Consider the following 24,382-nt stretch of genomic DNA (forward strand, 5'->3'; position numbering starts at 1 on the left):
CTCATATAGATGTCCCTGATTGGTGCTGCCTTGGGGCTAAGCGCATCGGCCACGACATTGGCCTTCCTCGGGTGGTAGAGGATCTCACAATCATAATCCTTCACCACATCAAGCCACCGACGCTGCCTCATATTCAGATTTGGTTGATCCATGAGATACCTCAGGCTCTTGTGGTCCGTGCAAATGGTACAACGAACCCCATAGAGGTAATGACGCCAAATCTTGAGGGCGAAAACAACAGCCCCCAGCTCCAAATCGTGTGTCGGATAATTCGGCTCGTGAGGCTTCAGCTACCTCGAAGCGTAAGCAATAACATACCCTCTATGCATCAATACCGCGCCCAAACCTGTGATGGACGAGTCACAGTAAAAAACAAAATCCTCCATGCCCTCTGGCAGGGCTAAGATTGGCGCCTCGCACAATCTCTGTCTCAATGTCTCAAACGTAGCCTGTTGCTCAGGCCCCCAGCAAAAGACCATGACTTTCCTTGTCAGCCTGGTCAGGGGAACGACTATCTTGGAGAAGTCCTGAATGAATCTCCGATAGTAGCATGCCAATACCAGGAAGCTCTGAATCTCGGATGGAGACCTCGGGACTTCCCACCTCATCACGGCCTCCACCTTGGCCGGATCAACTGATATCCCATCCTGGTTGACAAGGTGCCCAAGAAACTGCACCTCGCGCAACCAGAACTCACATTTGGAGAACTTAGCATACAAGCTCTCCCTCCTCAAAGTGTTCAGAACCTCTCGCAAGTGCTCCTCATGCTGCTCTCGTGTCATGGAATAAACCAAGATGTCATCGATGAAAACTATCACGGACCGATCCAACATCGGTCTGCACACGCAGTTCATGAGGTCCATGAACGCGGAAGGAGCATTGGTGAGCCTGAAAGGCATCACCACAAACTCATAGTGGCCATAACGCATCTGAAACGCAGTCTTCTGCACATCCTCCTATCTGACCCTCATCTGATGATACCCTGAACGCAAATCAATCTTGGAGAACCAAGATGCTCCCTGTAGCTGATCAAAGAGGTCATCAATCCTCGGAAGTGGGTAACGATTCTTCACCGTTACCTTATTTAGCTCCCGATAATCTATAAACATCTGATGCGACTCGTCCTTCTTTTTCACAAACAGAATCGGGGCTCCCCAGGGTGAACTACTCGGTCTAATGAATCCCTTGTCTAACAGCTCTTGCAGCTGTGTAGACAACTCCTGCATCTCAGGAGGAGCCAACTGATACGGTGCCTTGGCTATCGGAGCCGCACCATGGACTAGGTCGATCCTGAACTCTACCTGTCTTTCCGGAGGTATCCCAGGCAACTCCTCGGGGAATACATCCGCAAACTCTCGTACCACTGGCACATCGCCCACTGTCGCCTTACCCGCCTCCCGGGTATCCATAACATAGGCGATAAATCATGCGCAACCCTGCTGAATGTAGCGCCTAGCTCTCGCCGTTGAACATAAAGTTGGTCCTTGCTGTGGCCTCTCGCCCTGAATCACCAGCTCTCCCCCACTTGGGGTCCTGATCCGCACCAACTGTTGCGGGCAGTCAATCACTGCCCTATTGGGGCTTAGCCAATCCATACCAATAATAACCTTGTTCCCTTGCAAAGGTATAGGAACCAAGTCTACCAGGTAACGTTCCTCGAACAGCCTCAAAACACAATCTCGGTAGACCTCTGATGCTCGCACTGACCAGTCGTCCACAATCTCGACCTCTAACGGGCAATCCAACATGCCCGAAGACTCAGGAAACTTCTTGCTAAGCGCAAGAGAGACAAACGATCGGGTAGCACCCGAATCAAACAATACCTGAACTGGGATACCGTTCACATGGAACGATCCTAAACAGAGCACATACATAACATATCAAAATCACAGAGACATAAAACAAAAGCATAATAAAGGAATCGTACCCGTCACCACATCGGGTGCAGCACGTGCCTCCTCGGCTGTCAACTGAAATGCTCAGCTCCGCACCACTGGAGCCTCTACCTTGGCCTTCCGGCCATCCGTAACCCGCGCTGTCACTGGAGTCGGCGCCGCTGCCGGCTCTGCTGTTGTTGCTGCTGTCAATCTAGGGCAGTTGGCCTTCTTATCGCCCCTATGATTGCAATGGAGGCAAATCAGGTCTGACATATGCACTGTGGGGGCGGGGACAGTACAATCTCTGCCGAAGTGCCCCGTCTTTCCGCACTTGTAGTAGCCTGACGATCCTGCTCTACAATGCGGCCTGCCGCATTTCCTGCAGCGGGTCTGGCCCGGCTGGCCCTTCGACCTAACGACGGATCCCTTGGGTTTCTTCCCCGAAACCCCTGTAACCTGCTCAGACTCTACTTTCCTCTTCCTGACATGCTCCAAATCGAGCTCCCTCTCCCACACCCTTACAATCATGGACTCCAGGTTCGGGCAGGCTGAATAGCTGACATGCTCCCGAATATCAGTCCTCAACATATCATGGTAGCGGGTTTTCCGCATCTCCTTATCGCCCTCATATTGGGGTACCAACAGGGCCCTCTCCCTGAACTTGGCGGTGATCTCCTTCATAGTCTCAGTCGTCTGCCTCATATCCAAAAACTCCCTGGCCAGCTGCTGAAGCTCCACAGCCGGCGCAAACTCAGCCCTAAATCTGGTCATGAAATCTGACCAAGTCATAGCCTCGACGGATGGGGCTCCCAACGAGTCATCAACCGACTCCCACCAGTCTCTAGCTCTGTCCCTCAAACATCCCGCAGCAAAGCAGACCTTCGACCCTTCCAGGCAGAAGCTAGTCAACTGCGCAGACTCAATGTCTGCGATCCATCTCCTGTCAGCAATGGGGTCCTTCACCCCATGAAAATCCGGCGCACCACTTCCTCTAAAGTCCTTAAAGGACAGTATGCGCGTACTCGTCTGGCTAGACGCCAGATCGCTCCTGAATGCCCGGAGGCGATCCTCCATCAGCTCCACAATCCCTTCCTTGATCGACCCGAAAATGACCGGGGTCGACTCAAGGATGCCTCTCGTGATCTCAGACGCGATGAAATCGCGTAGCCTGTCATCAACCTGCTCGGATCCTGCACCCGAGCCCGATCCTGATCCTGATCCAGAACCTCCTACTCCATGTCGTGTAACCACCATACTGAAAATATACACGCAATCTTTCGGATCATACATACTCTCGAGAGCTCTCACACACTCTCCAAGTTTCCTGGTTCCATCTCGGCCCTCCCAGACTCGAGTATGGATCCTCTGCTTCCAATAGTACGGGCCCATACTACCTTCCACATCTATCCGTACTTTCCTCAAGGATTGCCTCGACTTCGCCAAGTCCCTTAACCAATATCCCTTTCCAACTAATCTCATCCTAGGCTTTCCTAGGACACTCTCCGACCTACTCTCCGCCATCAGCTGCACTAGGAGTCCCTACCACCCTTCCCTAACTAGCTTGCGGATACTATTACATATTCGCTCACTAGTTAGTTAAAGTTAGTCAGTACCCCTATAGCACATAGCAAGCAGCATTCGTGCATTGAGTAACCACATCAAGCATAACCTAACCAGGCTATCCTCCTGCTGACTAGACTGTCCTAGCATACAGCTCATACAACAGGCATTCAAGGAATCCTCCTAGATCCTTAGCCCTAGTCTAGCATTCAGTTCTCAGAATCATATATCACATGTCATAACATAATAAGTATGGGTATCTTGGGGAAAACTTACTTGAGCTCGGCCGGTCGCACACATCACACACCTTGTTCTTTCTCAAATTCCTTAACATGAATTTTAGAAAACAGTTTTCTTTGTGAAAAATCATTTAATCCCTCAGTTTAAGTCCAGACACCCCCGAGGGTGTGTCCGAATCCCTCAAACCAGGGCTCTGATACCAACTTGTAACATCTTGTAACGCGCGTAGATCCGGGCTAGTCAATTTAGAGATAATAGGGGTCGAAAACGACTTTTCGACAAAAGATTATTTAGAATAAATAATCTTAACCGAGTTGTAGAATATGTCTCAAGGGTTCCGTACATATAAAGAACGCCGAAATCCGAGTTATAACGAAGAAGTTATGGCGCGTCGAAGTTTTTCGGCAAAACTGGCACGACACCGGGAGACGTAAATAGTAAATTTATGATAGAGGACTTTTTAGCCTTAGTGATCTAAAGAAAAGTTGTAGTATACGTTAAACCGAGAACATACAAAAAAAGAACGCCCAAATCTGACTTCGTATGAGGAAGTTATGAATTTTCTAAGATTTGGCATAACAATGCACGGCCCGAAACTCGAATTTTAGTTCGAGCGGTTTTTGGCCTACGCAACCTAACTGAGAGTTGAAGATCTCATTAATAGGAACTCAACGATAAAAAGACAGACGAAAACGGAGTCCGTATGAAGGAGTTACGAGTTCTTCGCGGTCATTTAACAGTCTAATCTCCTCCTACTGTTAAATTTAAGATCGGTCGAGAATTAGGCGACAGAGTCTAAATGAAAGTTGTAGACCTTGTTTTTTCCTATGTGTGGATATAAAGACCGTCAAAAACAGAGCTCGTATGCGAAAGTTACGGGGTTTAGAAGTCGGCAGGGTGCTGTGCGAAATCGGGTGACGTGGCTGATTATGGGCCAAGGCTTTCTCCCCAAGGCAAGCCACCAGGTGGTGACACCTGGCCATGGACTCGACGAGTAGGACCTCCTACTCGACGAGTAGATCAGGATTCCAGCCTATAAATAGAGGTGTCGGGTTCCCTCATTCTTCACAATATTCCAACCTCTTATCTCTCTCTCTAAACTCTCTCTCTAGCCCCCAAACCCCCCCCCCCCCCCTCTAAGCCTAGGTAAACCCCCTAACAGCCGAAGGAAGCCCCGAGAAAAGAGCCTTTCGGCTCGGGAACGCTGCTCCAGCGAAGCCCGATTTTCGAGAAAACCCGCTGTAGGTGAGCTATACCTAACCTATCTTTAGTATAGCTTATGTTTTAATATAGTAATTTTATTAGGACATTATAATGAGTATTTGGGATATTATTATGAGTTATTAAGTGTTGTTATAATATCCTTTTAACCACTCACGGTACGGGGAATCTGGTTTAATGGGTCGCATAGGGTTGTTGGATTTCAGAAGTGCTATATGCCAAAATGGTCCTGCCCTCCGGTGTTTTATGTCTGACCCTTGTCTGTACATAGTGGTTGAAAAATATTGTTTAAACGCTTATATAATAATAATAATGCTAAGACTAATAATTTTTCACGGTAAATATTAGACTAAAATCTAGTGGTAATAATACTAGGTTTCGTCGAAGGAAATTATATTGTTAAGAAGCGAAGCGCTGTCCGATTTTGGAATCATCACTTTAACAAGTGAGTTCATAGTTACTTTCATCTTACACATAGATATGAAGTATTTTATATAAATTACGTGCTATGTGTGCATATTATCTGTATACTTGCTATCTACGCTGGATGAACGATTTTATACAAGTTTTATATGATTTAAACTGTATATGTATTTATATCTACATAATATGTTGGGTAAAACATGGGTAGATGAAATATGAGTTGGATGATGAGTTGAGAGGTGATATAGACCATGAGGTAAGGGTGAGAGGTGGACGATGTGAGAAGTCATGTTCCCAAATGTTGGCCCCGTCATCTAGCAGAGTATGGATGACAACCACAGACTATTCTAGACAGTCCAGTGGAACACTAGCAGGCTCGCAACCTGTAGGTGTTGTGAACGATGTGTTCACCCGGTGTACTCTAAACCCTGGCGATCATGCAGACTAGGTGCCTAAACCTTGGCGATCATGCAGACTTGGTGCCAAAACCCTGGCGACTATGCATACTTAGTGCCTAAACCCTGGTGACTATGCAGATTTAGTACCTAAACCCTGGCGACTATGCAGACTTAGTGCCTGTTGTATAAACCCTGACGACTATGCAGACTTAGTGCCTAAACTCGGTGACGATGGACTTCATGCCAATTCCTTAGGATGATCCTTAGGAATGAATGAACGAGGAATAGTTGATTCTTAGGGTAAATCCTTAAGAGTAAATACGATAATGGGGATGGGTAATTGGGTTAATTGTTTAATGAATAAACATAATAATTATACTATTGTGGGTTGAAAACTCTATGTACTCACCAGGTTTCCCAACCTGACCCACTCCAGCTTATTTATATCACAGGTGTTGATATGAAGTCACATTACACTTAGAGATTAAGGAGATATAAATCACTAGTGATAATGAATGTAAGTTCTGTTTATGCTTATGTTTATGTATTGACGATGACATCCCAATGTTTTAAAATGAATAAAATACATTTCTTCGAAAATGCTTTGCTAACGTATTTATCATGTTTTTCTGGGCACAAATTCCGCAACATTTTTATTAAAAAGGGTACTCTGATTTTTATAAAGCATAAACAAAATCGGTCTTTTCTGGCCGTGAAAATGGGGATGTCACAGTTGGTATCAGAGCATTAGTTTAAGCGAACTAGGAATATGGATTTATTTCTAGACTTAAACTTAGAATGGTAAGTGATGATCGTGAGGAGTGTGTCTAATAAATTTAGGTAATACACCTGAATAGACACAAGCACTAGCTTATTCAGGAAAATGCCTAACATGCTTTTATGTGCTAAATAATTTATGATATGCATTATATGATCGGATCTATGGTCTGTTGCCGACCGGATCTGGAAACTTTATGTGCTCAGACTTCTAAACTTTTAGTTACGTTATTAGAACTGACATGTAACTTTTCAGAGTAATAGGGAGATTTACACGTCGATCGTAAATAAAATCTTCTCTATCTAAATGCTCGTCACTCTACACCGAACGTCTAAATTCGATGTATAGATCGACATGGTAAGCACTTGAAGTGGATTCGGAAAGAGTATCCCGCAGCCTGAGCCACAAGTGATTGAGCGTGCACCGGAAATTACAGCTGCACCCGAGCCAATCACGATGACAGGAGTACAAGCAATGATGTGGATGATGTTGGATTAGAAGATGGAAGAGACAAAGCATTTAATTCAACAAAGTAAGGATGAGCTTATTATGCCAGTACGCCAGGCACCTACTCTTAAGGCAACCATCTGGGTTGCTAAGTCTATCGAAGAAATGATCGACGATAGGATCACCAACAAGGTTGAAGTTGGCAAGAAGAGGAAATTCGAGGGGTCTTCAAGGTCTAACAAGAACAACATGTTCTCAAAATCTAGAGGAGGAGGTGAAACAAAATGGTGTAACAAGTATGGAAGGAAACACAACGGGATATGCCCTAAGGAGCTGACCTGCTTCAAATAGAGGAAGACTGGTCACTATGCCCACAAATTCTCAACCAAGGAGGTAGTTTGCCTTAAGTGTAGTGGAGAGGGACACTTCAAGCAAGATTTTCCGACGAGAGATACAACGCCAAATGTACCACTGAAGCACTATGAGAGATGCGACGAAGAAGTGACTTGCTACAAATGTGGAAAGACAGGGCATTACGCCAGCAAGTGCGCATCCAACAAGAGGGTGTGCTATGGATGTAACAAAGAAGGGCATTTACTTAGGGACTGCCCGAAGAAAAATGAAGCAGCAAGAGCGAATACACCTCCAAATCCAAAAAGAATCCTTGACGAAGCAGCTGACAATGCAATGAATCAGAAGTGAGAATTGATATCCGAAGATCGAGTCATGAAGTAGTCATAGTATCGTAAGGGAAGCCTATTAAAGGCATAGTCTAGGGTGAACCTGAACACCTATGTAATCGTTTCAAGAAATAATATAAAACCTTCGTTTTGTTATCTGATGTGTTGAACGATTGTGTGATTTTCTTGCACGGTGACTTGGATAAACTGCGAGACAATACTTGGGACGAGTATGAGTAGGTGTGAATGGTAGTAGAGGCCTATACTACCGGAAGCACAGGACTCGCACTTGGATCAGGGAAAGTCACAAGGTTACCAAGAAGCTAGTAATTGATTCCGTTTTATTCAAGTATGGCTTTACCATCGTTTCGGTAATGACTGAAAAGATGATTGTTATTCTAACCCTAGAGGTCATATCATATCGAGTCCAACCAAGATGAGTGTGTTACGTGGTTCAGAGAAGCAAGTTTGATGTAGCATCCGACTTAAGCCGGAAGATTGAAATAAAAGATAATCAAAGCGATCAGTAGAGGTATCCCGATAGTTGCTTGTAGCTAGAAATGCAACCATTTAAGATATGATTAGAACATGAAGGAAGGTATAGTCTGTTCTAAAAGACTTGAGTCCAAGTAATGCATCATACGATGAGAGGTCATTAGAACATGACCCATCGGTCTATTATGATAATCGAAGGAAGAAACTTATCTCAAGTTTTTTAAAGAAGGATTCTCCAATAAAGATCGAGATCGTGACATGAAGATCATGATTGGAAGTCTAGCATGAGATAGAGAGCGGGTCCAAGATCGGGCACCGCCTGCAGTCAGGAAGTCTTAGAGTTAGATACTCGTTCGAAGAAACATCAAAGTTACAGTTATTACTTACGATGAAGAGATAACGTATGGAGTCATCATGTGAGCCCTGTTTCGTTGATGATTCTGGGACATAATCATCTTAAGGGGGAGATAATTGTAACGCCCGTAGATCCGGGCTAGTCAATTTAGAGATAATAGGGGTCGAAAACGACTTTTCGACAAAAGATTATTTAGAATAAATAATCTTAACCGAGTTGTAGAATATGTCTCAAGGGTTCCGTACATATAAAGAACGCCAAAATCCGAGTTATAACGAAGAAGTTATGGCCCGTCGTAGTTTTTCGGCAAAACGACACGACACCGGGAGACGTAAATAGTAAATTTACGATAGAGGACTTTTTTGCCTTAGTGATCTAAACAAAAGTTGTAGTATACGTTAAACCGAGAACATACAAAAAAAGAACGCTCAAATCTGACTTCGTATGAGGAAGTATGAATTTTCTAAGATTTGGCATAACAGTGCACGGCCCGAAACTCGAATTTTAGTTCGAGCGGTTTTTGGCCTACGTAACCTAAATGAGAGTTGAAGATCTCATTAATAGGAACTCAACGATAAAAAGACGGACGAAAACGGAGTCCGTATGAAGGAGTTACGAATTCTTCGCGGTCATTTAACAGTCTAATCTCCTCCTACTGTTAAATTTAAGATCGGTCGAGAATTAGCCGACAGAGTCTAAATGAAAGTTGTAGATCTTCTTTTTTACCTACGCGTGGATATAAATAACGTCAAAAACGGAGCTCGTATGCGAATGTTACGGGGTTTAGAAGTCGGCAGGGTGCTGTGCGAAATCGGGTGACGTGGCTGATTCTGGGCCAAGGCTTTCTCCCCAAGGCCAGCCACCAGGTGTTGACACCTGGCCATGAAATCGACGAGTTGGACCTCCTACTCGACGAGTAGAGCAGGATTCCAGCCTATAAATAGAGGTGCCGGGTTCCCTCATTCTTCACACCATTCCAACCTTTTATCTCTCTCTCTAAACTCTCTCTAGCCTCCACCCCCCCTCTAAGCCTAGGTAAACCCCCTAGCACCCGAAGGAAGCACCGAGGCTCCCGAGGCCCCGAGAAAAGAGCCTTTTGGTCCGGGAACGCTGCTCCAGCGAAGCCCGATTTTCGAGAAAACCCGCTGTAGGTGAGCTATACCTAACCTATCTTTAGTATAGCTTATGTTTTAATATAGTAATGTTATTAGGACCTTATAATGAGTATTTGGGATATTATTATGAGTTATTAAGTGTTGTTATAATATCCTTTTAACCACTCGCGGTACGGGGAATCTGGTTTAATGGGTCGCATAGGGTTGTTGGATTTCAGAAGTGCTATATGCCAAAATGGTCCTGCCCTCCGGTGTTTTATGTCTGGCCCTTGTCTGTACATAGTGGTTGAAAAATATTGTTTAAACGCTTATATAATAATAATAATGCTAAGACTAATAATTTTTCACGGTAAATATTAGACTAAAATCTAGTGGTAATAATACTAGGTTTCGTCGAAGGAAATTATATTGTTAAGAAGCGAAGCGCTGTCCGAGTTTGGAATCATCACTTTAACAAGTGAGTTCATAGTTACTTTCATCTTACACATAGATATGAAGTATTTTATATAAATTACGTGCTATGTGTGCATATTATCTGTATACTTGCTTTCTACGTTGGATGAACGATTTTATACAAGTTTTATATGATTTAAACTGTATATGTATTTATATCTACATAATATGTTGGGTAAAACATGGGTAGATGAAATATGAGTTGGATGATGAGTTGAGAGGTGATATAGACCATGAGGTAAGGGTGAGAGGTGGACGATGTGAGAAGTCGTGTTCCCAAATGCTGGCCCCGTCATCTAGCAGAGTATGGATGACAACCACGGACTATTCTAGACAGTCCAGTGGAACACTAGCAGGCTCGCAACCTGTAGGTGTTGTGAATGATGTGTTCACCCGGTGTACTCTAAACCCTGGCGATCATGCAGACTAGGTTCCTAAACCTTGGCGATCATTCAGACTTGGTGCCAAAAACCCTGGCGACTATGCAGACTTAGTGCCTAAACCCTGGTGACTATGCAGACTTAGTACCTAAACCCTGGAGACTATGCGGACTTAGTGCTTGTTGTATAAACCCTGACGACTATGCAGACTTAGTGCCTAAACCCGGTGACGATGGACTTCGTGCCAATTCCTTAGGATGATCCTTAGGAATGAATGAACGAGGAATAGTTGATTCTTAGGGTAAATCCTTAAGAGTAAATACGATAATGGGGATGGGTAATTGGGTTAATTATTTGATGAATAAACATAATAATTATATTATTGTGGGTTGAAAACCCTATGTACTCACCAGGTTTCCCAACCTGACCCACTCCATCTTATTTATATCACAGGTGTTGATATGAAGTCACATTACACTTACACATTAAGGAGATATAAATCACTAGTGATAATGAATGTAAGTTCTGTTTATGCTTATGTTTCTGTATTGACGATGACATCCCAATGTTTTAAAATGAATAAAATACATTTCTTCGGAAATGCTTTGCTAACGTATTTATCATGTTTTTCTTGGCACAAATTCCGCAACATTTTTATTAAAAAGGGTACTCTGATTTTTATAAAGCACAAACAAAATCGGTCTTTTCTGGCCGTGAAAATGGGGATGTCGCACATCCCAAAATTCAAGCCCAAAAAATTTCATTTTTAATTTAGTATTTCACAATTTAGTTTACCAAAACATTTCTCATGCCATGTCATTTGCAAAAAGAAACATAACAAAGTGTCTGAAAACATTTCTCGGGGACTAGTCCCCTCCTACTGATACTATCTCACATAACATAGCAAACTAGCTTAGTCTCATATCAAACAACTACATACTCGCATATCAAGCAATAGTAGACCATACAATTATCACAAAGACAATCGTCTCAGCTAAATAACTACAAGTGGGTCGGCCTTGGTGCCTTAGACCCACTTCTACTGGAAGGTAACTCACCTTGATGTCGCGTAGTGTCTGAACTGTGCTCGGCGTGAAGGTCGGCTCTCCTCGACTCCTTAATCCCCACACGACAACCTTCCAAGTCATCAAACATACATACAACCCTAACCAGGGTCAACTCAAGTCCAGTTAAGGTCAACATTGGTCAAACTCAATACCCAGTTGACCTGACTCGCCGAGTTCGTCTACCAACTCGTCGAGTCCATGCTCCACTAACCCGATCCAACCCCGACACCACTCGTCGAGTTTAGCGAGTACCCGTCGAGTTCTCCTTCATTCAAACCATCGGGACTACCTTCATCCGACTCGCCGAGTTCCAAGAACAACTCGGCGAGTTCATCTCCCTCATAAGAACGTGTCCAGTCTATGACTCGCCGAGTTGTATGAACAACTCGTCGAGTTCATCTTCAAAGGTTGGGAGATTGCCTTGGACTCGCCGAGTCTGTTCATACACTCGTCAAGTCCTATGATTCCCAGGTCCCTTTACGAGTCTAAACATTTACGGGACTTCCTTCCCGAAGCACTGGTCCATCCACAGACAGGATTTAGGGGTCATTACACACCGACTCGCCGAGTTCCAAGAACAACTCGTCGAGTCCCTTCTTGACCCTTACTATACAGTCGATTTAAATGGGTCTTAACACGCCAAAACCATAGATCTGGCCTCCTAATGTCCATTTTATACGTAAAGTTCCAAACTTGGTGCACATGCATGGGGTTTTTGGCTCAAAAATCCATAAAATGTGCTCTACAATGAGCATGGGGCTCTCATGGCTATAGAGTTGGCATCTTTATGCCATGAGACCCCTCCAATGACTCAGATCTGAAAGTAGAACTCCATGAATCACTTCACAAATCCGAAAATGGCTTAGAAAGCCCTAAATGCACCCAAAATCTAAGCCCTAAAGATGAACAACCAAATGGAAGACCAAAACAGGGGGCATTTACCTTGATTGAGCTGAAGATGGAGTAAGATCTTTGGATCTACAAGCCCCAACTCGGATTCCCAAGCTTCTTCCTTCCTTTCAAGCTTCACAAACCACCCAAAAGCACCAAAAATGGCCTTAGATCACTCAAAGTAGCTAGGGTTTCGATATGAGGTGTTCTGGGAGCATAAGGGACGATGGAGGCTGCAATAAGACGTTTAAATAGGGTGCAAACCCTCAAATTTAGGGTTTCACTCAAACCGCACCTAGTCAGTCTCCGACTCGTCGAGTAGGTCACTTCAACTTCCCACGGATCCCATCTCTACTCGACGATTTGGGCCACCAACTCGTCGAGTCCCAGAGAAAATACATAAAATTCTTGAATTAAAGACATACGAGGAATCGGGTGTTACAAAAGCAATGAGCAACAAGCAAGGAAAGAGAAGAGGCTATGGGATCTAGCATTTCTTCACCTGGAGCTTCTGTAGAAGGTATAAAGTCTACACCTTTCTCATCTTATTAGTTGGATCTCATGAGTTTGAGAAGTTAGGGTTTTCATCACATATTATTTGGAACTTCAAGAACACTAAGTTATCAAGAGGTTTAAACCTTAGACCGGACCGGAGGGTCCAACGAACCCTGGCACTGGAGGGTCCCACTGAGACACATTGACCGGAGGGTCTTACAGTGATATAGCCTCGAGTGGCTAATGAACTGTGTGTGTGGTATTTTGGGTAACTCACTAAGTTTTGTGCTTACCGTGTTATGTGTTATGTGTTTCAGGTTTCTCAGGATCGCGGGAAGGCACAGGCTTGATTGTACACACCAGTGAAAGAGTTATGTTTTAAGGATCCTGGACTATTAATCAAACAATTATGGAGTGGTGTTTTGTAAATTAATTCAATGAGATTTGTATGAAATGTGTTATGAGAATCATGTGATTTTAAAATGAAATTTTTGCTTGAAAAATTACGGTGTTACAAGTTGGTATCAGAGCCGGTTTGAGAGATTCGGATGCACCTTCGGGTAAGTCTGGACTCAAACTGAGGATTTGAGAAAAGTTTTCAAAAAGAAAATATTTTTCTATAACGAGTAAGAGTTTCTAAGAGAAAACAAGAAGGAGCAGTGTGTACAATCAGCTAGAGCCTGAACGGTGATTTCCCAAAGTAACCTTACTTATTTGTGATATAAGTTATGATTGAGATATTGGTAATGCATGCTAGAAGGTAGGCTAGGTATTTCATATTTTAGGGCTAGAGATGTGTGAATTGTGATGGCTTAGCCTAGGAATTGTTGCTATCTGTGATGTGCGTTGAGTATGTGAGGAGTAAGAGTATCCAGCAGGAATATTTTAGAGAGAACTTTGAGTAGAGAAGTAATCTAGGAGAGATACCTAGATAAGCAATTGAGGAGTCTATTGAGGGAGTAGCGAGATACCCGTGAGAGGTAGGGTTGCTTGAGTTCAGTGATACCTTTTGAGTGTAAGTAGAGCAAGTGGAGTTGTAGCCTAGAGTGGTTTTGCATGTTGGTGGATATTATTCGATGCCTGAATGCTTCTTGCCTTGTGCTTTGTGGAACTCTTGATGATGGGAGTCAGCTACCGAGTGAATATAACGATATTCAAGAAGTAGATGACTGGCATGATGAGGAGTTCCTCAGCAGCGGATAGTGGAGAAGTGTGAGAACCTAGGAAGAGCCGGAGAAGTGACTTTTGTCAGAAGAGTACGTTGATAGAGGAGAGTATTCGCTGTATAGCGACCATACGTATCGGGATTAGTGATCGAGGAAGTTGAGCAGCTACTTAGGAAATCTGGGACGATCCGTGTGGAAAGTATGGGTAGATGTGGCAGGTAATATGGGCCCGTAGTACTGAAAGCAGAGGACCCGTACTCGAAACAGGAAGAATCCCAGAGGTTCTAAATAGCAGATTGAGAAGTAATAACATGGTTCGAGTACCGTGATTCATAGCAGATTGAGAGGAGATCGCATGGTTCAAGTACCATGATTCGTGGCGGCTAGTGTTTGTGGTTTTACCAGTTATCTCGTTGTGATTGATTAGACTGAGAACATATATGATAGAGTGTGCGGCCAGAGGGCCATGTCGAGCGAGTTTAATGGAGCATACTTGGAGAGGGAAATCAAGTTAGCTTTGAGAGATTTTCATTGGTAAGATTCCAGTTGGAGTCGCAAGACACAGGGATGAGTAGAGATGAGATTTTATGGAGAGTTGTGGCCTAAGTTGATAAATCGGCCGATAGTTGAGATGTCACTTTCTGTGACGAGGGTTGCGCTGTTTTCGCTTGCTAGGGGAAGCAAAATAAGATATTGAGTTTCCAGTTTCAGAGTTGGAGGTAAACCTCGTGGGGTAGCTTAGGGTTGCAACCTTTTTACCAGAGTATTTGGGCAGTATGGTTGCTGTGAGGTATCCCATGTACCACGAGAGATTTATTAGTGGAAACTGAGATGAGGACAAAGAGTTGCCTTAGTCGAGCCAGGCATACTTTTAGCATCCGTTTCAAGTGATCAAGAGGAGTATACTGGGGCGGTGGCCCTCGTTGTGTACATTGTGTATCGACTGTGAGAGTGAGGTCTCTTGCTTTTATGACGACTTCTGCGATGAGAGGCTGGTTGAGGAATCAAAGACGAGGTGCGTGATAATGCATTATCTCCAGATTGAGAGTCATGACTGTTTGGAACAGTTGGGGTATCCGGCGGTGTGTCGGTCTGAGGCTTCGAGATGACTAGACACAGTCACGTCGAGGGGATTCTGAGACTTTTGTCTTGTTAGGTTTTGAGCATTCTAACACTCCTAAGTGTACATGCAACCCTAAATACCTTGGATCTATGTTTTCTCTATTATACATACAATTATGAACATCCAAGGTATTATCCTAATCTAGCATACAAAATAATAAATATAACAAGATAGAATACATACCTCTTTTATGTAGAATGTCTTCATAAAGCTTGAGTGCCTAGTGCCCTAAGTGTGACACCTCAAATGGTTCACACAACATCAAATACATTTGGAATAACTTGAGAGAAACTTGAACACTCCTTGAAATGGTCTAGCCCTCACACTCACACATTAGTGCACGATTTCTTGAGCCATGGGATTCTTTTATATGGTGGCTATTAGGGTTACACCATGTAACTCATAACTTTACCCATTCCTTATGCTCCATGGATTTTAACCTCCATGGAGTATCCATGGGTCACCCCATGGACTTAGTCCAACATAAGGAATCTTGGATCACAAGCCCACATATATAAGAATGAATGATTTACACAATCAACCCATATATTTAATTAGTCTCCTTTTGATCACTTAATTAATTCCAAATTAATTCTTGATCAATACTAATTAAATAACCTTATTAATATATTAGAACTTATAATATATTAACCAACCTTAAGTGTTATTTCTCTCATTATAGTCTATCCAAATGCATGATGCCATGCAACCCAAATGGACCATGCCGGGTCGGGTCAAGTCTTACCAATTATAGTTATGGACTTAGACATTAATCCAACAGTCTCCCACTTGGATAAGTCTAAAACTATTATTGCGTATGACTTCAGGAACCGATCAGCAATCGTAGCTCTCAAAAGCTTCTGTCGAACTCTGACCTTGTCGATGAACTCTGACCTTTGTCAATGACTTGTCCATTAGATAAGGGATCATATATTCCTCCATTCTAGATATCACATGGACTGAGACATGGATTATCAATCATTCTCTCTGTCCATTTGTTGTTTCCCGATTTCCGATTCATGATGACTGACTGATTGAACAAATCAAATCAGTCCTGGCTTGGCCAAGCACTCACATGTATCATCTTTAAATCATCGAGGGGCCTACAGATATCGCTTTTATCCCGAAGGTAAAAGGAATGGATAAACTTCGACTCATATGGCTTGTTCCACTACTTGTTGAATCATACACAAAGGCACGTTTTATAACATCGAGTTACCAATGCGTTTTCGTGCAATCAATGTATAACCAACTCATAGTAACAACTCATATCTCTAGGTTTTAAGAATATAAGATACTATCGTCTCATGATCACTCGTGATAAAATCCATGAAGTGATTCAAATGAGCGTGGGTTGAATCCAATACTCAGAACTTATGAGCACTCATGAGTGTTGTAGCACCACTTTGTCCACCAACTTGGACCTCTACAAACTAACCCATGACAGTCTTGATTCATATCTACTTCCAACATATGACCGACTGTGGATGGTTTGAATAAATTAATCATTCAGGAAGAGCGACTTAGTTATTCTGGAAGTCAAAACATGCAAAGTGAAACACAAGAATAAATGAATCAAACATGGTATCAAACCCTATGAATATAAATAAACACTTTTATTTATCACCATACTGATTACTCATTATTCATTGTTTCGGTTTTATCAACTTTATACTTGAATTTAAAACAGTAGTTGTCCCATGCTCCAAGCATGTACACTATGTTTTCTAAACACTAGTCATGCCATACACCAGGTATGCATACTATGTTTGTCTATGATCTTTACTTTGTAAAATAGATCAATTGAACATCACTCCAATGATCCTCTTTTCACAGTCCCAAATCCTTACTGCAAATGCAAGAATTCCAAATTCATGCCATTTACTGAAATCTGTTAGATTCTAAACTTATATGCATTGATCCTCTTAATGATTATGCATAAAGTCAGAAAGACTTGACAACAATCATTACAGAGCATTCCAAAGGAGATCAGCTCCTTGGAAACATCCTTCTTTCATTAAGTTTCCTAATCTTACACAGATTGAATAATTTCTAACTTTGAAACATTTCCATATTCCATTTTGACTATCACTTCTGAACAAGAGTTGCCTCCTTATAGATTATGTCAATATGGTCCTTCCAGAATTAACATTATACTTCCAACTGTCCTTGAGCAACCAATCTTTGGTAAACCTTAGATTGTCCTCGACAATTGCTTAATCATTTTAGTCATATCCAATTCTAGACCTTTTCCCTTCAAAATGCCCCAGGCATTTGGAAAATTTTAGAAAGGATGAATATAGCACATGTAATCGATCCTATATCCGAAGCATATGGGACACGATTCATGATGTCTCACATAAAGACTAAACCAGTCTTTTGCTATAATATTTCCATTTCAATTTGCCAAGTTCTCAAAATTCAGATTATGAAAAGAGATGCCGTAATCATAACGAATTTTAGAATGCAAATAATGGACCCATATATAGAATTTCCTTATGTTGAGCCATTCCAACATGAAATTCATATATATATCCTTGATTAAATACGATTAAAATCTCAATCTAAGCTTTTAGAATTGAAATGAAGTATAATTTCCTCTCCCTTAATTATAGCAAAACAACTTTTTCAACCCCTGCAACCTCACGAATTGAAACTTTTGTTTTCTATAATTAACATTGCTAACTTGCAACCTTTGTCATAATTATCATGCTCCCACTAACATGATGATTATTAGCATAACACTTATGCTCCCACTAGCTTTGACATGTACTCAGAAATCAGCTGACTTTCTTACCAAAGTTCAGATTTCTGATACTAGATTGTTTTGATAAAACTTTATCAAAATCATACACCTCTCTTAGATAGCTCACATGTGTGTCTAAACAATTTTAGAACTATGAAAAGGGATGCCGTAATCATAGTCTCAATTGTTTAGACCTTTGCCACTTCTCACAAGTCCATGTTAGTGTGCCGGTAAACCACACACGCTCCACTAACGACTTTGAGAATGCAAATATCACAATTGCTATCTAGCTAAAATCTACTTAGTGAAAGTGTTCCCTCACCATCATTTTCATGAATTGGAGAGAAACCTTATGACACTTAGATTTAATAGTGTATGTGTTCTTATCCATGTGAATTTGTCAAAACCATAATCACAAGACAAGGTTAGTGACAAATCCAAACTCATATTGATTAAACTTGTGTAATCTTAAATTCTTGCCAATTGGCAGCTTAGGTGCCTGCCATTGCTTCCAAGTAGTTGTGCAACCAATTGAGAACTCTCAGAACTCCTATGCAAAGCCAACTTGAATAGGCACAAAAATTTCAACACGATAGGTTATAAACCTCAAGTCGTGTGCTAGTGAAGGACTTTAGGTTTTATTCTTGATTAAGTCTTGAAACTTTCAAGAGCTTTAAGACTCCCACTGTCCTCTTGACATATAAGACTCCCTTGTCAAATATTCAAGAGATAGTGCGGATTCTTTATCAAGACTAACACTTTACACAATTGGCCTAAGTTGGTCTCTGTTTTATCCAAAACATCACAACTTACCAATTTCAAATGTACAAGAGTAGATAACCTTTTACTCTTACATTTGACTAGTGTTAACAAACCCTCTTTAAGATATGTCACTCAAGTTACAATCTTGGAGTATGACTCTAAGAATTGTTTTGGAACGAAGTATGACTCATCTTTTTGATTTAACCATTTCAACAATTCATGACTCCTCTTCTTAGTCATAAGAATGCACTAAGATGACTTTAGAGGAACAATTGCGATATGGTATCTTAATCATTAAGATGATCATAAACATGATACTAAAGTACTCTCCCATCTTTTCAGATTTGAGAAACTTTTATCTTTCTGCCATACTTTGATTCTTCTTATTCGTTCTGTCTCACATTGAAACTTCTCCAATGCTACAGACTTATACTTAAACTTATAAGTATAACCATATTTACTGAACTTAAGTAAATCATGACGAATAGTCTTCTTGATCTTTTGTGGTGGACTTGACCAGTGCACAAGAATGTGTACTTGATCCCTTAGTCCGTTCCTTATTCACATAAGGAATTAGTCTTAATTTTCCAAGCTGAAAGTTCTCATTCATCATACTATACAACTTGTATGATTCCAAGTTTCGGTCCAATTGAACCTTGGGTGATGAGAATCTTTCCTTATTTGGTAATATTAGACACTACCACAACCGAAAGAATCAAATCCATTTTTCCAATATTGCTATCAATGGAATCTTATAAGCAACAACTTTTCACAAATGCCATTGTAAGGATACTTAAAATAAATAAAATCAAAACCTTTTTCTTTTATTTTAAAACTTTGCGGAAAAACTTATCCTTACAATCCATATGAAAACCTTGTTGTTATCTATTCCTAAGAAATATAAATATCATAACTCTTAAGTAATAGCCCAAAATTCTGATCATCGAACCATGCGATTGAAATCCATCTTCGCGATCAGAATCAACATGTACTTAATAGAGTTAGACAATGGACTTTACCTGAAGTAGAGCCAAACTTATTGACTTTAACATCCTTAGGTAAAATTGGCAGCTTCGTAACCAATGCCCCTTCCTTTGGCAATAGTTACCTATGGACCCTTGATAATGGGACTATCTCAGACTTCGCCTCTCTCTTTACCATTGGGTCAACCGAGTTGACTATGGCCGATCCCTTTCCATTGGGAAGAGAGAGCTTTACTGGATATCCAATGTCATCATTGTCAATGTCCATAGCGTTTTAGGAAGTTGATCTTAGCAAATAGATAAGATCATTAAGGGTCTTGTCTTAGTCTGTTTCATAGGATTCCCAAAAGAACTCACTATGTGACTTAGAAAGTAGTTGAGCCACCAACTTTCTCAAGACTTTGACACCCAACTCTCCCGGCTTGTCAATATGTGACTACATCTCCAAGATGTGATCACACCTAGACCTTGCCTTGCCAATAGGGCTTGAGTGGCCTTAAACTTTTTTGGAACTTGTGGGTTAGGGAGAATAATTGGAGGAGGTGAAAGAAGTATGATATCCGTGGGACATCATCTTCATTTAGGAAAGCTTGTTTCAAGAGATTTGGGAATATCATAAATGTCTAGACCAGACATCTTTTTGGGAGATATTCAAGATAGTTGATTTAAAGTCCTTAATATGACACCCAATATGAAATATTAAGGCTAGGACCCAACAAACTATTTTATAACTTAGAAGAGGGATGCCGTAATCCAAGCTATAAAATATTTGAAGGTAGGTCAATGACGATTCACCAATTTCCACCATGAAAAACGAAATAATTTATTAGGTTTTAATTGGATTTGAAAGTCCTATATCTTTGAGATTCATTGAACTGTTCAAAGGCATGTTTCAATCTCGAGTGTGCCCTTCAGGTTTTGTGACTGGGATGCTGAGGATCACAAAACAAGGTGTGAATAACCATGCAAATATACTTGGTACCCTTAATATTTACCCCTTAATCAGTGTGCCGGTTAACCACACATGCTCCACCGATACTATGATAAATATTAAGTTACCCTTTGCCTACCTTGTTAAGTCCAGGTTAGTGTGCCGGTTAACCACACACGCTCCACTAACGACTTAAGCAAAGTGCAAAGTGTAATTTCATGGGTTAGCACCAAATTCACATTTTCCTAAGTAACTAAGATTGGGTATTAATAAGAGTTTAGTTACTTAGTATTTATCATTAATACTTTTAATGAAAGGAGAATTATAGTCCTTGTCCTACCCGTTCGGCTAACGACCCTCCACCGGTCAAGGAAGCGGTGGGTGAGAGTGGACACCCATTAAACTGTCATTTTATAGGCAGTAACCTTATACCCCCCTTATAGACCGGCTTCGTGAATGAGGCCTACTAACGGTAAGACTGACTTTACTCTTATACATATATATATATATATATATATATATATATATAAATATTATTAACTTATAATATTATCAAGTATAAGGGTTAAATTTTAACTTTTAAAATTCTAAGGGCTAACTTGGAATTAAAGTATTCATAAGTGAAAACTTTTCAAATTCCAAAACTTGAGGGCAAGTTTTGAAACTATTCAAAACTAATTAATTCCATAACTTATGAGTTTAAAGTAGTTTTAATTAAAAAAAAAAAAAAAAAAAAAAAAAAAAAAAAAAAAACCTCTTCAAGTTCCATAACTTGAGGACAAGTTATGGAAGACTTTAAACTAATTAATAAAAAAAAATAACTTTTTTTTATTGTAACTTATGGAACTAATTAAGGTTACACTTTTTTTTAATTTAATGAAGAGACTCTTAAACCTCCATAACTTGAGGACAAGTTATGGAGTCATAAAACCATTTAATTAGAACTAGACTCTTCATTTTGTAACCTTTGCCAACTTTTATGAGTTTTATGATTCTTAAATGTGACTTTTCATATAACTTGAGGACAAGTTACAAAAACACACTTTGGAATCAACTCTTAGATTAAAATGGATTGAAAACAACTATTTCACACAACTTTTCTATTAATCTAAGAACAAGATAATTCAAATCATCAATCTTCAAGAAATTAGCATGAACATACAAACTAATACAAATCTTGAAATTATGACAATTATCTTAGAAATTGGATTAGCATGAACATTACCACATCAAAAACAAGTTTATAAGTCCAAAAACATCTTAGGGTAATGTTCCTAGTCCAATTCCAGCCAAAACAATCGAATATATGCATCCAACTCGATTTTTCAGCTACTTTTGCAAGTATAACAAGAAAACAAGCCTAGGCTCTGATACCACTGTTGGGTTTTGAGCATTCTAACACTCCTAAGTGTACATGCAACCCTAAATACCTTGGATCTATGTTTTCTCTATTATACATATAATTATGAACATCCAAGGTATTATCCTAATCTAGCATACAAAATAATAAATATAACAAGATAGAATACATACCTCTTTGATGTAGAATGTCTTCATAAAGCTTGAGTGCCTAGTGCCCCAAGTGTGACACCTCAAATGGTTCACACAACATCAAATACACTTGGAATAACTTGAGACAAACTTGAACACTCCTTGAAATGGTCTAGCCCTCACACTCACACATTAGTGCACGATTTCTTGAGCCATGGGATTCTTTTATATGGTGGCTATTAGGGTTACACCATGTAACTCATAACTTTACCCATTCCTTATGCTCCATGGATTTTAACCTCCATGGAGTATCCATGGGTCACCCCATGGACTTAGTCCAACATAAGGAATCTTGGATCACAAGCCCACATATATAAGAATGAATGATTTACACAATCAACCCATATATTTAATTAGTCTCCTTTTGATCACTTAATTAATTCCAAATTAATTCTTGATCAATACTAATTAAATAACCTTATTAATATATTAGAACTTATAATATATTAACCAACCTTAAGTGTTATTTCTCTCATTATAGTCTATCCAAATGCATGATGCCATGCAACCCAAATGGACCATGCCGGGTCGGGTCAAGTCTTACCAATTATAGTTATGGACTTAGACATTAATCCAACATGTCTGAGCTACAAGATATTTGGAGTTGTCTGGTTTTGCATCAGAAGATCATCGAGTGTTGCGTTGTACGAATTCAAGAGTCAAGTGTAATGTACCTGGTGAGACAGTCTGTAGAATAGATGGTTGGTGTGCCAAATGGTGATGGTTCGAGCCTTGAGTGGGGGGGGGGAGAGAACCTGGCATTGTATTGAGAGTATCATAGGTTTATTCAAGAGTAGTTAGAGGACTGGATATAGTGACCTGCGGTGCAGATACAGGAGACCAGGGTTATTGGTGATCAAGGCGAGGTGCAGAGCGAGATAATGCATGTTGTACGTGTTCAGGAAGGAATGAGTGTCTCCACGGCAGGTGGCTGTTGATCAGAGACCTTGTGGTGGTTAGGAATTCTTTGAGGTTGTAATGGTAAATTCAAGGTGGGTGGCTCGTAAGGATAGTTTTGGCGGTGGACAATTTCTGGTTCAAGGTATGGGTTGTTATATGCACTATGGGAAAGGTACATGTTGATTGGGCGATCAACTTCAGAGTCGGCATGAGTATTCTCGCATGGGTTTTGAGCCATAGAGGATGGGGTTTTGGATGGTCGTCAACGGGTTCTTGACATTGACGATTCCTCAGTGTGTCAAGTTGTGAGTTGGAGTATTTCGAGGTTGCGAGCTGTACAAGTGGAAGATCAATGGATGAGACAGGACATTGTGAGATTCTAAAAGAGTGTATTGTGGTACCCAAGTATGATGTCGTGAGTGGAAGATCAGTGTATGAGTCAAGACATCATGAGATTTCGTGATGGTGTAACGCCCGTGTTTCTAGACTAGGCATTAATATTGACATAATGGTCTAGGTTAACCTTTGTGACTCATTTTGAAGAAATGAAAAAGGAATTATGTGAATTCTATGTGTTTTATGTGTTTTATGCTTAATTACTAGGAGTTAATTAATTAAGAATAAAAATAAGCGTCAAAATTAAATTTTAGATAACGCCGATATCTATTAAGAAAGTTGTAGCGGTTGTGACAAGGATTACGGATATATAAAGAATGCCGAAATCCGAGTTATAACGAAGAAGTTATGACCTGTCGAAGTTTCACGACAAAACCGGCTCGGTGCTGAATGTCGTAAAAAGTAAGTTTTCGATAAACTACTTTTTAGCCTTAGTAATCTAAACGAAACTTGTAGTGTTGGTTAAACCGAGAAGTTCGATAAAAAGAACGCCCGAATCTGACTTCGTATGAGGAAGTTATGATTTTTCGAAGTTTCAGCTTAGCAGTAGACAGCTAAAAACTCGAATTTTAGATCGAGTGATTTTTAGCCGACACAACCTAAACGAGAATCGAAGGTCTCGTAAATCGTAGCACAACGGTAAAAAGTCTGACGAAAACGGACGTCGGATGAAGACGTTATGAATTTTTAACGGATTTCCTGTCCCGGTCTGTTAAAAATAATAATATAAAAATTAAAATCAAAATTAGCCGACAAAGTCTAAACGGAAGTTGTAGAGCGTAATTTTACCTACGCGTGCATATAAAGAACGTCAAAAACGGAGCTCGTATGCGAAAGTTATGGATTTTAGAAGTTTTTGCACAAAAACCGAGAAAATTCGCACAGTCACGAGTTGCCACGTCACCCTCGCCTCGCATGTGCCACGTGTCCAAAATGGTGAGTCATGCGA

The sequence above is a fragment of the Lactuca virosa genome, chromosome 8 (assembly GCF_052849685.1).
Source record: "Lactuca virosa cultivar CGN04683 chromosome 8, Lactuca_virosa_CGN04683_v6, whole genome shotgun sequence".
In the NCBI taxonomy this organism is placed as follows: Eukaryota; Viridiplantae; Streptophyta; class Magnoliopsida; order Asterales; family Asteraceae; genus Lactuca; species Lactuca virosa.